The sequence below is a fragment of the Neovison vison genome, chromosome 5 (genome assembly GCF_020171115.1).
Source record: "Neovison vison isolate M4711 chromosome 5, ASM_NN_V1, whole genome shotgun sequence".
Taxonomy (NCBI): Eukaryota; Metazoa; Chordata; class Mammalia; order Carnivora; family Mustelidae; genus Neogale; species Neogale vison.
Window position 1 is genome coordinate 139,673,985 of NC_058095.1, and position 17,254 is coordinate 139,691,238.

Below are 17,254 nucleotides of genomic sequence, written 5' to 3' on the forward strand. Positions count from 1 at the left end.
CTTATTTATTCTCAGGCACCTCTCAGTTTTGCTGTTTGTTCTGTATCTCACACGCCAAAACAAGGTCTCGGAGTTGGCTGTGAAGACACCACTGCCACCACAAGAGGACAAAAGTCCCACAGCTTTCGCTATGAACCCAGCATCACTGGACAGCCTCTGGGCAGTACTTCCAGAATCATGTGAGAGTTCCATCAAGACTCTGCTTCTGCTTCCACTGCTCTTACCAGATTCAGGTCTGCAAACCCTTGCTTTTCTTGTTTCTATTTTGAAGTCTACACTGAGAGCACCTGATTGACTGCTGATTCCACGCATCCATACCTAAGCTGCATGGGAGCTTACAAAAATATCTGGCCATTTCAGCTTTCAATAATGGGAGATGCTTTGTCATACCAGGTGGAGGATTCCCCAGACACAACAAATGCAGCCCAAGGTGATCAAAAACAACCACTGCATCTCTTACAATGCAATAGAAAAAATACTCTAGTGGAAGTCAATAGACCTGCTCTTTACACCTTGTGGTCAGTTTTTCACTATGCCTAGTTAATTTTATTACTTTGGGCCTTGTTTTTCCTATTATAAAGTGGGGTTCAAGAGCATAATCTTCTAATTTCATATCTAGTGTTGATCCTACTTTGATCAAATAGTTGTATACTCTTGTTACCAGTTTTCATGATTCTTGAGAAAGATCTCACCTGTCCATGAATCCCCCTTTCCTGTTATCCATTTTTGCCATGGATAGAAAAATTTGTCAGGCTATTGATCTTACCACATTGAGAAACAGAATAGAATGCTTTTTATTTGAAATATTCCTTTAAATTATTTTATTTCATAGATATTCACAATATCCAAAAAGAAACAACATTACTTTGAATGAGTTATCAAAATTTAAGGAGAAACAAAATTCATTATTTTGTATAAAAATATTTATGATTCTTTCCCCCTCTATTCTAGCTCTCTCCTTCTAAAGATTTTTTTTTTTTTTTCAATTTGACAGACAGAGATCACAAGTAGGCAGAAAGGCAGGCAGAGAGAGGGGGAAGCAGGCTCCCAGTTCAGCAGAGAGCCCAGTGCGGGGCTCAATCCCAGGACCCTGGGGCCATAACTTGAGCCGAAGGCAGAGGCTTTAACCCACTGAGCCACCCAGGCACCCTCTAGCTCTCTCCTTTTAGAAAGACTTTATTTATTTATTTGAGAGAGAGGGAGGGAGAGATTGAAAGAGAGAGAGAAATAGAGAAAGCGAGTGTGCACGCACATGCATGAGCAGGGTAAGGGGCAAAGAGAGAGGGAGAAGCAGACTTTCCACTGAGCATGGAGCTCAGTGCAGGCTGGATCTCAGGACCATGAGATCATAACTTGAGCCAAAGTCAGATGCTTAGCTGACTGAGCCAACCAGATGCCCCTATTCTATCTTACGTGTCTAACAGTGCGGTGACGTTAGTTGGGATTTAATTTAAAAATTGCTTTATTTCTTCTGTCCTATTGTCTTATTTGGGGTCAAGGACTGGAAATACATGGAATCCAAGGCAATGATGGTATGGAACATTTTGTGCTATACATTGTGTGTCCTAAAACTAACAATAGTGATTTTCCTGGACTGTCTACTGTGTTTTCACACATGATTCAGTAGGAGATATAGAGGACTTCAGGATTTATGATGCTGGCCATCTATCTTTCATCTTCCTCAACGAGGTTAATGAAAGAGACTTGCTCTGTGGTCTCAAACCAGTATTTTACCTATGAGAAATTAGGCCTTTGTATTAGGAACAGATTAAATCAGGGCGTATAATTAATGATAATCTAGTTTTGATGATAATAGAAGATTTGTTTCTAGGGTTAAGACAAATTCACACTAAAATTGGCATAGCCAAAGTGTGAAATTTTTGGTTTTCAGACTGGTGGTACCAGACAGATCTGATAGGTACAAAACTGGCTGGGTAGATTCTATCCCTTGTGATTTTAATTTTGTTTCATTTCAGTATCTTCTTGTTCCTCATCAGTATCTTCACTACCTTACAGGAACAAAGAGGCAGCTTTGTCAGGATCAACTTTAAGCTTCAGTGTGGCACTTCTTTGAGAACCAACCCCACAATGTGCTCTCAAATAAGGTCTTTTCTGTTTCTTTGTGAGTTTCAGGGACTGGATGAGGAGAAGGTAAGAAAGAAGATAAATGTAGAAAAATGAAAACTGTAGCCATGGTAATTCTCTTGGCTTGAACATCCAGAGATGCATTTTTCTTTTTCCTATGGGGGTCTGTGCTCACTCAGGACCCCCCAATGGATATTAGGTAGTAAATATTAAGATTTTAGCTGTATCATATGAATTAACCACAGGAAGTGAGCAGAATTAGTTAACAAAGATGAAGGGAAACTCAGACACATATTACATGGAAGACTTTCTATCAGCTGAAGGAAAAACTTAAGTGTATCACCAAAAACAAAGGCTCATCCTCATGGAAGCAGCCCAATCTGGGAGTCAGGTTTAATAAGAGTTAAGAAGGAAAACTACAGTTAGGAAGCAAACTTCACAACTTTGTGAGTGAAAAACTACTGCTAAAGTTTTGGAAATTGGGAAAAAACTCAGTGAGGCACTGAAGCATCTTTACACACAAGATTTGATGTAGCAATTGAATGACGACCCATGTGAAACAACAACAAAATAGATCAATGGCCAGGTATATTTGTCCTTAAGTAAAGGAGAACAGGACTGAGGTAAAAGCCATGTTGAAGTCTACAAATAGGACCCATTTAAAGAGATTGGGAGACTCTCAAAGGGAGAACAGTCAAGCTTTTCTAATATAAGGATATGGCTTGCATAGAAGAATATTTGCCATTAAATTACAACAGTTACCCAAGGCCGAAAATACTCAAATTTGAGAAAATAAAAGATTTTTCGGGAAAAGCACAGTTGACCCATGTTGATCCACAGAGGATGTGGACAACTGTCTTGGGAAATACAGCCAACAACTGAAGGTTGTAATGCAAATTTCCTTTAAATATCTGCTCAAGGGGATTCTCCAGACTGGCAGATATTTGGAAAGAAGATGAACTTGAAAGAGAGAGGAAGGAAGGAAGGAAGGAAGGAAGGAAGGGAAAAGAAAGAGCAATGCAGATCCCAAGTTTGTAATGTCTTTGCTCCTGACACCAAAATCCCTGGTGCTGAGCACTGGAAGTCCTCATGTGGCTCTGAAAGTCACTTTAGGAACACAAGCATAGGTTTTAATGATTCAAAGTTAAACCCCTTATATAACTCATTTATTCTATCATGCTGGTTACCTTCCATCAAGAGCCAAAGAAAGTAACCAAAGATGGGTGAAAAACTGGAGGAAATTGAAAGGAAGGGACTCAAAAGCTCAAAGAAGAGTTGACGTCATCGCTCTCTTTCCAAACTGTCATAATGCCAAGTTCAGGTTAAGGGTGAGAAGGAGGGCAGAATAACACAAAAACTTGGCTTTAATTTACCTTGTCAGAAACACAAATAACTTATTAAGAAGGTAACAGTGGGGCAGAGGTGAGGAGAGAGCCATGCCATGTAGGTGTTGGTAAGAAGAAATAAGGGAATATTTCCTAATAATTCATTATACATGGGTAAAATTTTAATTAAGCAGAATTATTAGAAACTTTTTACTGGATTTACATTTTTATTAAATGTGGCTTTAGTAACCTGCAGGAATATTTTGCATATATTGGCATAGATTTTTTTGGTAGGATTTCAAAAGTACTGTATGTGGCTTTTCATTAGCTAAAGGCTTTTAAAGTTTCAAGTTATATTTGAAAACAAAGTAATATTTAAGGGAATTATTGACTTTTTAAACTGATACTTGGACAAAATGGAATTCTGGACTTCAGAAAAATTTGTGAAGTGAAGACAAGGTGAACATACCTAACAGTGAAAGATTTAAAGAAGTGCAATGGAATCTAATGAATTTTGAGGTAAGATTGAGCAAACCTGTGACACATCTTTCCAAAGCCCCACCTTACCTTATACCTATAGACAGATCAGACTGATCAGGGAGAGTTCTTACTTTACTGTCTCAATATTCCCCAAGACCCTTTCATTTTTACTCCCAATCATTCCTTCATATCCTCTATACCAATATCAGACTTTTATTCAATATACCATTATTCAGTGATTTCTACAAGCCAGTCATTATCCCAGATACTGCGTAATTTCCTGGACAAACTTGCAAAGCCTAGAAGTAGAGTCTAATGAAATAAAAGTTGACTTATAATAACGGAAATATTATTTCACCAAGATAAAACTGGTATCTTCTTGCGAAGTAGATGGTAAAAATAAACCCTATTTAAAAACCCTATTTAAAAAAAAAACAAAACCTAGATGCAGACAAGTTGGGGAATAATAAATGGCATAAGAATGGGTAGTGTCTGAAGATTCTACTGGTTCTTTTTCATTTCTCATCTTCATCCACCATTCTGAGGTATTTTATTTATTGACCAAGCCCTTCTGTGACATGTACTTTTCCTTGGCTTCTCAGAAGGAACACTCTTCAAGTTTTTCTTTGAATTCATTTTCACCACTCATTTCCATAACCCCTTAAATATATCCATTTCTCCAAATTCTCTTCTGTCCCATTATCTCACTCAGAATTAGGATAAAACTAAAACTCCTGTAATTATCATCAATTTTATTTTACTAGCATCTCAAACAAAATATGTTAAATGAAATATTAAATTCTTCATTTTCCCAGCCAAACCAAATCTTTCTATCTCCATTCTTCTATTTATCCATGCTCAACTCAAGACTCTTATTTAACTTTTTGCTGTTTGGCTCTCCACTATAAATTAGCTCAATTTTCACATGACTAGGTATTTTTAGGTTTCTTAAATACTTCTCAGCTCCAAACTTCAATGCTGTGCAATCTTATTTGGCCTTTATTGTTTCCATATTTTAGGACTGGTTTCCCAGCATCAATTTCTCCTGGTAACCACCAACTTCCTTTGCAATTCATTGTGTTTGGACTTATAGAGTACTTTTCTTGAAGCCTATCTCCTGTCACTTCACTGCCCCAAACAAACACTATCAGACTTTTGATGGTTCCTTACCTTCTAAATTAGAATTTGGAATGTATTTTTTGATTAAAGAAAATTGGTGAGGCATAGTTGAAATGATGTAATTGATACTATATTTCTGGGCACATAGATTAAAGAGACTATCAAGGTCTCCAAAAAGCAAACTAACATTACTGTGAATTCCATAGAGAAATGTTTTCTAAACTTCAAAAAAAATTTACGATAAGCTTTTTAATAGAACATATTCATAACCTGGATTCCTAACATGCAGCTGAGATACATAAAAGAAGAATTTTTTTATGCAGTGGAGTCTTTATTTTAAAAATATTTAAATATTAAGGATTTTATGTGATTTCAAAAATACTATTTCTGTCAAGTTTTTCAAATGTGCATTGTTAAGTGTAATATCCCTACCTCACTTTCAGTTTTGTAAGGTTCTAAGTATCTAGCTTAATTATAATTTTTTGAATTTCTGCATCTTAGCTTATATTTAGAAATAGCGCTTTGCCTACAAAAATAGGCTAAAAAGGCAATTGTACCTTTTAAACATTTAAAAAGTATGCTCTGACTTTTGTCTAAAATTGTGACAAAAGTCAGAATTAATTACCTTTTGGTACAAAGTCCATACCACCTACACATCTGTTATTTTTAATTTTTTGTTTGTTTTCTTTGAGAATATCAAAAATATCAGGCATTTTTGTGAATAATTTTCCAGATGTTGTCCCACTAGTTATCGGCATAAACGCGTTTGCAGGAAAGTTTAATTGGTGTTGTTAATTCAACTCAGGATCCTGTTTATTTTCCTAATTGCTGCCAGACATTGAATGGGTGGTTAATATATTAGAAACCTCCTGTTTTCCTGAACCTTTGCCTTACCCACTGGCAATTTTGTTAGGGAGAAAAATCTGCTTTTCATTTACTTTCCCTACCTTGAAAGCACTCGTGTAAGCCCTGGTAACATTGTTTCTGAAGATAATACTTGAAAAACTTTCCCCTGTTGCATCTGTCTGTATGACAATACAACTTCATCCCATTTGTCACAAATGTGTGACTACTATTATTACCGTACGTTATTATACAACTGCATTATTCTCATGACAAGAAAAGCACTTGTAAGCTTAATAATTGTATATAATGTGAGATACTCACTATAAGCGATGTACACTGACAACAAGAGATGTAGTGTTGTTGGGGGCAGGAGAGTCAACTGTGTGGAGGGACAGAAACAGGGCGGGAGGAGCACTGTTGTCCAGAAACCATGTGACACCCTCGTGGTTGGAGGAGATTCTGGAGGTCAGAGTGGCTATCCAAAATGTTCCATCTTCTAAAACGTAGCAATAAAGTTTTTGTTCCATGTTTTACTCTATAAATATCTGAGAAATTATGTAAGATAAAACAATTTGGATAGTTTTTTTTTTTTTTTCACATACTATTTCTCTTCATCTCAGTGTTTTTTAAAAATTGTTTAGTTTTCCTTTCTCTCTGCCTCTCACCCACTTCTGGTAGATAAGGATTTTTGCCAAATATTTAAAAGTAATATACCAACAATGTTTTATATCAGATGCTCAATATCTCCCATTGTTATCTTTACCTACAAGGTTACCTGCTTTGCGTCTACCCAGTTAAACTGCATTAATAAGTATGGTGTTTCCTCAGATTTCAGAAAGCTTGTTTCTCATTAGAGGGATTTTAATAAATGATTAATTCACATCACATTTGCTTTTTGTTCATTTATTGCAAATTTGTTCTCTGGTCCTTTCTTATTTTCTGGGACGCAATATACCTTCCGTACCTTTAATGTGAATTGATAATTCACCCCATCCCCACCCTCAGGCCTCATTCTTCACCCAGTTCCCTTTCTTCTGGGACTGTGACAATATGGCTCCTCTCTTACTTCTCATCGCAGTTCCACAGAAAGTTCTCCATTTACTATTGCTGAAAATCCCACAAACCAACCTTCCTTTCTGATATTTCTAGCTCTGTGATCTTGGGAAAGTCACTTCACTTTATGGCACTTGTGTTTTTTATTTGTAAAAATGGTTTGTACTGTTTGACATCTAGAAAGACCAATCTTTATCCTTCATTACCTGCCTTGTTTTTTTGTTTTTTATCCTCACTAATTCTGCGAGGCTAAAATAATGATACTGACTTCAGTCAGAAATGTTGTCACTTTCAGTAATTCTAATAGCTAAATATGTAATAACTAACTTAATCAGTGAGTAACTTAAATTAATATAGTGAGATTTATAATCAGCATTTCTTTTAAAATATTTCTATTTGATATTTTTCTTAGTAAACATTCTTCATAAACATTTCTAACTGATGGAAATGAATAATTCCTACTTTCCTAAGTTCCCTTGCCTCTCTTCTTAGTTCTAAACTCTTGGTAGAATTCTACCCTTATTTCAGAAAATCATTTTTTACAGGTCTCCTGTTTTTAGTCATTGTGCTAATTAGATTTTCAGAGCCCTGTATTATTGTGTTATGATTTCATAAAAAATATACAATCTTTCTCTTAAACACACACGCATATTATACAAGTGTTACAGAGACATATTCAGGTTGTGCTTTTATTTTTGCAACAGTAACAATCTTAATATAAAATAAATCACTTCCTTTCCCCTGCATATGTCAGTGCTTACCACTTGAGTCATTTTCTTCACACCCTTTCACTGTAGAAACAGATGTTCTATGCCAACTGGAAGAAAAACTGCTAGCAGGCATTTGCAGACCACCTGCCTACCTGCACAGGCTCTCACACTCCCCTGGCTGGTTTCTCCACCTTTGTGATTCACTTAGCCTTGTTTCTTGTTCAGTTCTATAAGAATTTCCAACAGCCAAAAACAATTGACTTTGTTCAGAGGAATTAAGGAGGGAAGGGATGGATTATGTCACAGGATAACAAGCCATGGGGACCCTTCTCCATTAAACACTTAGTCTGAAGACTTAAATACGTTGAATGTCAGGAGAGTTCCGCAAGGTTAAATACATATTTATAGATGCAACTGGAAAATACTGCAAAGGCACATGCTGTCTCTGAAAACACTTTGTAAAGTTTGTCTCTGATGCATGCCTGGCTAACCTAAGAGATAGAATCTAGAAAGAGAGCTGATGTCTATAGCACAGCTGATTGTGCTTTGTGTCCACAACGAGGACATGCTACACAGCTTCTCCCTGGTGACAGGAAGTTTGAAAATGATCTGGCCTTCCCTCCTCTCTCGCCTTCCTTTAGTCATCTCTATTGCCATTACGACATCCTCCCAGTTTCCAAGGCACAAATCCTTAGTGATATTTAAATTCTTTCTTCTCTGTTTTCCATGTCCAGTTTGCCATCACATTCTTTTTGAAATCACTTTCACATCCTTTCTTACACGCATTGCTCTCCAGGAATATGGCTGGAATATGGCTACTAATTCTCTAATTAGCAGTCCTCTGGTTGTGTCCCTATTCAGATACACGTGGTACATGGATTCCACAGCCTTCTCAAAGTTCAGTGCTGGTATCATCTTACCATTTGAGAATTACAGTAGTCCAAACCTGAGAGTCTGGGTGCTTAAGTTCTGACTCCATTACATGTAACTCCATTGCAAGTTGCCTAAGCTCTCTGTGCCTCAGCTTTTCTAACCGCAAGACAGGAAAAGTAATGGTGTCTCTCATAGAGTCTGTTAGGGTGAACTACATTGTTATATTCAGAATATTTAGCATGGTGCCTAGCCACACTGAATAGCAGGTAAGTCTTCTCTGATATTGCTTAAAAGCTAGCAATGCATTCCCGTTGGTTCCAGGACACCTTCCCGGAAGAGCGAAGATTCTCTGAGATTTGTTCAGATATTGTGCTCCAACGTACAGAGTCTGGATGAGAGGAGATGCTGACTAAAGGCTAACTGCCTTGTAAGATGCCTTTTTAAGTGGTGGGCTGGACAACAGATGGAAAGGTACAACGCTAATAAATCTTTAGAATAGAAGGAAAATTTTGCTTGCTAGTTTTTGTTTTCCTCTCATTATCTGCATAGTAGTGCTTTATTACGGATAATGTATATTTATTCGCGAGATACAACAGGGTTGATTGTGAAAGGTAGCGAGTAAGGGTCTTTTTTTTTTTTTTTAATTTCTTCTCCTTAGCAGGCGTTAAAGCAAGATTGGGGAGTGGGGATAGCATAATGACTGTAATTTAAGCTACTGCAGTGGTCCTTACGAAGTGTCTGTACATTTAACACTCCATATGGTAATTATAACTTCCCCAGAGTGAGTCAGGGTTGTTTATGCTTTTATACATCAAGCAGCTGCAGCGGAGCAGACACCCTCCGTATTAGCACTTCCTCCTAAGACCATGAATGTGCTTAAAAGATTTCTGCAAATTTCTCTTGAATTCAAGTTGTTTGTTAAAAGTGATAGTTTTATGAGCCTGCCACATGGAAAAAGGTCCTTCTTTCTCAGATTTTCCATTTGTGATACAAACCCATGTGTAGTACCATTTTTAGAGAGGCATTAAAGCTGATATAATATAACCCCCAGCTGAGTCTGATAAAAGGAGAGCTTAATTTCCAGGTAAAGTATGGTTATAGGAAATGACAGCTAGGGAAGTTATGAGTAAGACTTGGAAAAAAAAAATACACACTAACGGGTTGATAACTTATTTCCTGCATTGAATCTTCTGACTGTGCAGAGAAAATCCCGCCATAACAAATGTTAGCCGTCCGAGTGCTTTCTTTAACATAAAACATAGACCGTCTTGAAACTACATTGAAATATGTGGAATTGCCCGTTTTTAAATATCTTTTATTAAAAATATTAGATGTCTTGAGGTGAACATTTGTAATAATGATACATATATGTATCATCACTGGTAGGATTTAACGCTGCTATCTTTGGTGAATTATTTTCTATCTCAAGCTCAGTTTTATCAGCCATAAAATGAAAATCATGGCTTTTCGGACAAGAAAACTTGGAAAAAGAGGTAGTTCTGTGTATCAGAAAACAAAAATTCCCTTCAGGAGAAAAAGAAAATATGGTCACAAAATTTTAACTCTGAGTATGCTTCAGTAAAGAGGCAATTAAATAATTTAGAAAATATTCTCCAAGTTTTTCTTTCTTCTCCTTCTTCCTCTCTCCCCCTTTTCCAGCTCCTTCTCCTCTTCCTTCCTTTATTTTAGCTAGAAAGGATCTAAAATAATTAACAGAATGGTTTCCCCATATTTTAGAGTTGAAAAACTGAGAAGCATAGAGGTTAAGTGAAATTTCTGTAGTCATTTGTCAACAAATGACAAAACTGGGATTTTAAGGCAGTTCTCCTGACTTCTTTTCAAGACCTGGGGTTTACATTAGAGGACACTGCAGATGGAAGAGATGAGTTCTCTGAGAAATTAGTGAGACAGTGGTCAGGAAAAAAAAATAATGAAGGCAATGAGTATAAAATGTCAAACTGAGTTATATACTTTATTATTTCTGTTCTATAAAAATGATATTCTAAGATGAATAAACTAGTTTTCAGTTGACTTATTCTTTCATGCTTTTGTACTTTCAAAATATATGAAAATTATCCAAATGTCTTTATTGAGTGCTAGAGCAAATATGATACATTCAGATTGAAGTAAGCATAACATTTTGTCAGATTCTGGATGTACGTCCTACTCTGTATTATCACACACAATTTTGAAAGTCAAAAGATGTGTCCTGCTTATTCTAAGCATTGATGAAAAAGATAAATGGAATGATCTTCTCAGCATTGATATTCTGAACTGATTGTAAAGTAAGAAGGTGAATGAAATAATTGTCTTTAAGAGTACAGAGTTTTTGAGAAACCACTTTAAGGCAAGAGATAAATTGCTGGAATGCTCTCTAGTTTTTATTAAAAGGAGAGCTTACTGGCTTCACAGCATCAGTCACCATCCTGGGTGCTGATGTGGCTTTGTCATCATTTCTTTCCCTTGCCTTCTTCTCAGTCCTGACACTTTACTACCGAGTCTATGCTTTCCACAGCCTCACTGAGGAGCACATAACAACTCTGACTGAAGATTGTTCTCTCTGATTGAAGGATTGTTTAGAAATTGAGATAATTTTTGTTAAATCTATTCTTCTATTTTCTTTGACTTTGGTTTTTTTAATTTTTTTTAATTCTTTGTTTGCTTTGCCAAAACCATCTTCTCGTCCTAACTATTAGTTTCCATATACATCTACTTCTTCATATTCTGCCTGACTTCGGACCCTTAAGTTTCCCAGATCTGCTAGCTGTATGTGTTTATCCATATCTAGTTTGCACTCAGATTTGTTCTGAATAACTCTTCTTGCCTGCCTTGACTAAGCTTTTCCAATTCTTGCCCTAAATGCAAATTTATCAAAGTATAATATTACTTGGTTTCCCTTTTCCTTTTTATGCCTGGTTATAGAAAGAGCTCTTGAAATAGTTGACTGTGGAATCTTTATCTGAACTCAAGTCCTCTCACATTCATTCAGGAATCTTGGTTAGGAAGGAAATGAGATTCTGTAACTGGAAGAAAGATGGCTTTTCTACTTCTTGTACAGCTAGACCAGGATGGTTTTCCATCACCTCACTTAAGCAGGTCCTTCCAAGTAGTTATAACATTCTTAGCCTTGGTTAGATCTTAGACTGAACAAAGAAATTTCAGAATTTGGTTTGTCAGTAGATGTCAAAGAAAATAGAATTGTTTGGTGCGCGAAAGCGCGCGTGCATGTGTTTTGTGTACAGGGAATGGAAAGGAGAGAGATTAGAGCAGACAGGGAAAAGAGAAAAGATGGTCCAAATATCATTACAAACAGGCTAAAGAACTTCTATAAATAGAGACTAAATTTTAATTTGTTTACTTTCTTAACTCAAGAATGAAATAATATTAACAACTAATGTTTATTGGGCTTTTACTTTGTGCCCAATCATTGTGCTAATGTAATACACCTTATCTCATTAATTACTTAATTCCAGTTATTTGAGGTGGCGCTATCATTTTATAAGTACATGACCAAGATCATCTAAGCAGTAAGAGGCACAACTCACCCTAATTCGCATTCTTATCCCATTCTTTTCTTCATCTTCTGTAAATCCCTTCCAGCTCTCCTGCCTTTAGTGTATGTTCTACGCACAAACAGCAACAACTACTAGTAGCAGTGGTGTATGTTAGCTTGTTTTAGCTAAGACTAAGGAAAAAGTTGAGTTTTCTAATTGTATGGATTCCAATGCAGAGATAAAGAATTGCTTTCAGAGGTAAAGAAAGAAAAAGGATCTCAGGAGGCAGAAATTGGATTCAGACCCTTTAAACCAGAGATGTCCAAGAAAGTGTAAATTTCTCTGGAATTCTCAGAAAACTTATTGAGTGTTTGAGAATTTCCACAAGACATGGATCCTTACATTAAGAGGATATTGTAAACTCAGCTGATAGTGGAGTTACATTTGGAATTGCACAAACTGACTTTTGGGAACTTATGCTTATCCTTACCAATAATCTATTAAATAACCTTTTCTGTATTTATTATCTGGAAATTTCATATCAAAATTTCCTGGGTTATAGTTTGAGACATAATATCATTACTCTTTTCTACATGTGATAGGTTTAGACCATATTCCAAGTTTTCTCAAGATAGTCTTGGTTTATGCTTCTTATCCTAGAAAAATTATTAAGAGTCCTAGTTTGTATACTCAATTACATGATCATCCTATCTTTTAGTGCCATGTCTATTTCTTATTATCTCTGAAGGATTCCGACCAGCAGTTTATCAATCTCACCTTCAAATTTTCTAAGGCCACAATGATGCAATCTAATTAGACAAAAGATATGAACTCATTATTCTTAATGCAAATTCTCAGAAATACGACTGTTATGTATCTATAATTGACTGTAAGGCAGAAGCGACAATCTGTCACCTACAGTTTGCTACTAAAGAAAACAATACAGACTAATGGATAAAGTATGGGCATTAGATCAATGATGCCTGGGACTGATGCTCAGTTTGGGCAATTACTGTGTGATTTTCAGAACTTACTTTTTAAAAAAAGATGTATTTATTTATTTGTTTGTTTATTTTAGAGAGCAAGAGAAAAGGTAGAAGGGGCAGAGGGAGAGAGAGAGAGAATCTGAAACAGACTCTGTGCTGAGCACAGAGCCTGATGCAGGGCTCCATCCCATGACCCTGAGATCATGATCTGAGCTGACACCACGAGTTGGTCACTCAACTGACTGCACCATCCAGACACCCCAGAATGTACTTTTGAACCCTTGTTCTTTGACTGTTTATTTCCTTATCTTTAAACTATGAATACTCTAATAAATGAGCTTCACAAGGTTGCTGTAAAGGTTAAATTCAGCACTATATAAAATGATCAGCGTTACACATGCATAAAGTAAGAACAGGCTCTGACAAGTGGTCACTTGATTGCTGTTATATTCTTTCAAGAAATGCCCTTCAACCCCAGTCAGATAATAGGTGAGTGATGCCTGGCTCAAGAAGAAAATGAACTTTGGGATTTAAATAAACAATTATTCACTATTTTTAAGACAACAAAATAAATTTTTAATCTAAAAAAGTAAGCTTTATCATTTCAGTAAATAATAAGTGACACATTTGAAAATTTCAGAAATTGAAATAAACACTTTAAATATATTCACAAATAAATACTGAACTTTTTGCCCATAGTTTGATATTTATTGAAAAGCAGTTTTTCTTTTTAAAACAAAGGTGCTTTGAAAGAGAATCAGAATTTTGAAAAAATATTATCAATTTGTAAATCCCTGCCTCTCATTTGATTCTCAAATTTTCAGATAAATTAAGGAATCTTTATTTCTGTTAGGTTTCTCTTCTTTTTAAAAAACAAGTTTATTGAAGGATAATTTACACACCATGAATTCATCCACTTAATTTTATAATAATGATTTTTAGTAAATTTACCAAAGTATGCAATCCTCACCATATCCAGTTTGAGAACATTTTCATCACCTCAATAAGATCCTTCATCTCCTTTTACTGTTAATCCCCACTCTCAACCCAGCCCCAGTCAAAAATATTGGTTTTTAAATAAGCAATTATATTGAAACACTTTCCTCATTCCAAGGCCACTCTCAGTCCCAAAAAGCATTAGAAAGAGAGGCTATGACTCTTTCAACCGAAAATGAATTGAAGTGAGAGCAGACTCATGTCTACATGAGACAGCAGAGAATGGGAAGGAAACGTGGGCAGGGGAGGTCAGGATGGCACCACTTGACTGAAACTCAACAGAGACCTGTATCTACTAGGGTAGCATAGACATGAAGACTTTCAGTAGAAGTCCATGCTCCACTCTTGTCTCATAATGCTTTGCATATAGCATTATGACTTGTAACACATTTCAAAATTGATTACATCTATAAACTAACATTACTGAACTTGTTGATTAATACAGCCAGAAAGTAGTTTTGATTATTCAAATTGAGTGCATTTAATAAAGAAAATCAATTGCACAGATGACGGAAGAGTAGAGAAAGCAAACTAAAGACAATAAGGCAATCCAGAGATTAGCTACTAGAAGCTGCTACGCTTGGAACGGAGGAACAATGGGAGAAATGATATGAACCCAGATGCCAAGGCCATACAATGAGAGCTAGAACCACAGTGAGGCCTGTCTGAAAGAGACTGGAACAGGAGAGGGAAGACTCTCTTCTGGGAACTAGAAACACATGCAACAGAGAGCAAAGGCCATAGACTATCCACCATTCTCCCTTCTCTTCCCTGGCCTTTTGCCAGGACTTCCTACTGGCTGCTCCTACCGAGAATCAGCGCGTAAAGGGAGGGGAGGAATGGAGTTCCTGCAACATACAGCAAAGCAGGGGAGAGGTAGTGCGAATCTGAAAGCACATTGTTGACAGGCGCAATAGCCTAGGATATTCGGTTGAGTGGGCTGACTTTGGGCGAGAAATTGCAGAGAAAGTGTGCACTCCTCATGGCTGAAAGACTCATCCTTCACTTTGTCAAAATGAAAGAGCCAGTGCCAGCACTGTGGCCCACAAAACTCTTTGCCCTTGATTTTGACGAATAACTGGAGAAGGGAAAAGGAATTCTGGAAGGAGAAGGAGGAAGTAGAATGATGTCTTTGACTTCTTTTGGAAGCCAGTATCTTTCCCAGCCTTCGTTTCTCTTTTAATCCAATGGTCTTAATAATTATGCCTTAGTTACCTAGGAATGCTGATTTTGCTCTTAGGGGAGAAAAGTATCAGAAACCTAGAAGACCAGGGCTTAAAGAGATGGGGGACTGCATCCTGTAGCAGAGACTGTTGGTTTGAACCCGTTTTATTCAGATTGAAACTGCACGTAGCTGGAAGATACATTCAGCTGGCTATAGCGAGTGGAGGCTGTGTGATCAGCTCACCAACAAAAGCAGGAAAAGCAGGGGCGCCTGGGTGGCTCAGTTGGTTAAGCAACTGCCTTTGGCTCGGGTCATGATCCTAGAGCCCCAGGACTGAGTCGCACATTGGGGAGTCTGCTTCTCCCTCTGATCTTCTCCCCTCTCAGGCTCTCTCTCCCTGTCTCTCTCTCAAATAAATAAGTAAAATCTTAAAAAAAAAAAAAAAATAGATAAGGCACTTTCTGGGAACTGATCGCTCAAGGTGGGCATTTTTAGTTTTCAATTCTTCCTCTTTCTTGCTGTTCGAAATGTCGAACAATGCTTAGAGCTCCAGTGGCCTTTTAATCCGAGAAGTGAATCTCAAGTACAGGTGTTTGGCTGTGGGATGACAGATGAGAAAGAGAAGATATCTGGGCGCCAAACCCGCCATAGACTATGTTCCTGGGGAAGGCTGTATGTAAGCAACACCTATACACCGATTTTTAAAATTAATTAATTAATTAATTATTATTTGACAGAAAGAGACAGCGAGAGAGGGAACACAAGCGGGGAAGTGGGAAGGGGAGAAGCCAGCTTCCCACTGAGCAGACAGCCCAATGTGGGGCTGGATCCCTGGGATTATGACCGGAGCTAAAGGCAGCCGCTCAACAACTGAGCCACCCAGGTGTCCCACATGGTTTTTATTTATTAAATGCAGTCTACATTAATTATTACTGATTTGTCCTTCCCAGCCCCATGCCCCCAACAGTTTCTATTCATCTTCCTAAATCCGAGAAGAAACCTGTTTCAAGGGAGGAAATCCTTTACTCCGTGAGGCTGACCCACAAAAGAGGTGTCTGAGACCTGCCACCGAGCTAAGGGATTACTGAATGCAGCGTTATGTACGAATCTCTAACAGAAAAGAATGAAGCAGGCTTGGCTTTTGATATTGTGTGGTCAAGTCATGCATATTAACAGAATGTTTTCTTTTCACGGGACCCTCTCTCCATCCTCTGTAAGAGTTCAGAAACGAAGGCTTCTCTAACGGACTGGCCCGTGATGGAATGGGTGCTTCCCAGATATTTCAAGCAGGCTCCGAGAATCCCCCCAGTTTAGTCCTACTACAAATCCATCATTGATCCTGGATGCAGGCTACAGCTGGCAAAGGAGAGGAAATACAGGGTTCAAAGTAAGGTGAGGAGGCTCACGGCCAAAAAATCCCATCTGCAGCGAGTACTTAGGGCCTACCCTGGCCCATATGGAAGTTCACTGCTTTTACCATTTACAGTTCCCAGGAGAGCCTGTCTGGAAGGAGAAATAAATCCCTCTCCCCACTAACAGCAGAGCTGCGTGCTGCACGTGGGACAGCTCTCAGCAGGCCCAGCTGCGTTCACGCCTTCCATAAACATCCGAGGCCACTCTTTCTTTGGAGAGCTGGTCTCCTCATTTCCAAATTCCCTGCACATACAGGATCTGCGGAAACCCGGCCAAATGGAAATCACGTTAGAGGGTGAAAAGAGATGGCGTTTGGGCCAGGACCCAGGAGATCACCCACTTGAGTCCTTCCTTCAAGCCAACTGCCCCACATGCCACGTGCCTGAGATGTGCACAAAGGACAAGGGCAGGCTGGTGCATAGTCTTCATCACGATGTGGCTTTTGCCCTGGGTCCCAATGTCAGGTCACCTCCGTGGGCACTTGCCCAAGGGAACTGGCCCCAGACTGGTCTCTTCTGTCAAATGTGTGGGAGCAGATCCCACCGCTACTGACTCGGGGCTTAGCTTCACACCAAAAACTCCCTACCCATCAGCACTGAGGCCAAATAGCATTTCTTGCCTTTGACAATGGCCCATTCTTGATGGAAGAAGGATGAGTGGGGAGGAGGCAGGAGCGGGTCCCATTTGGTTGGTAGATGTGTAAAGGACT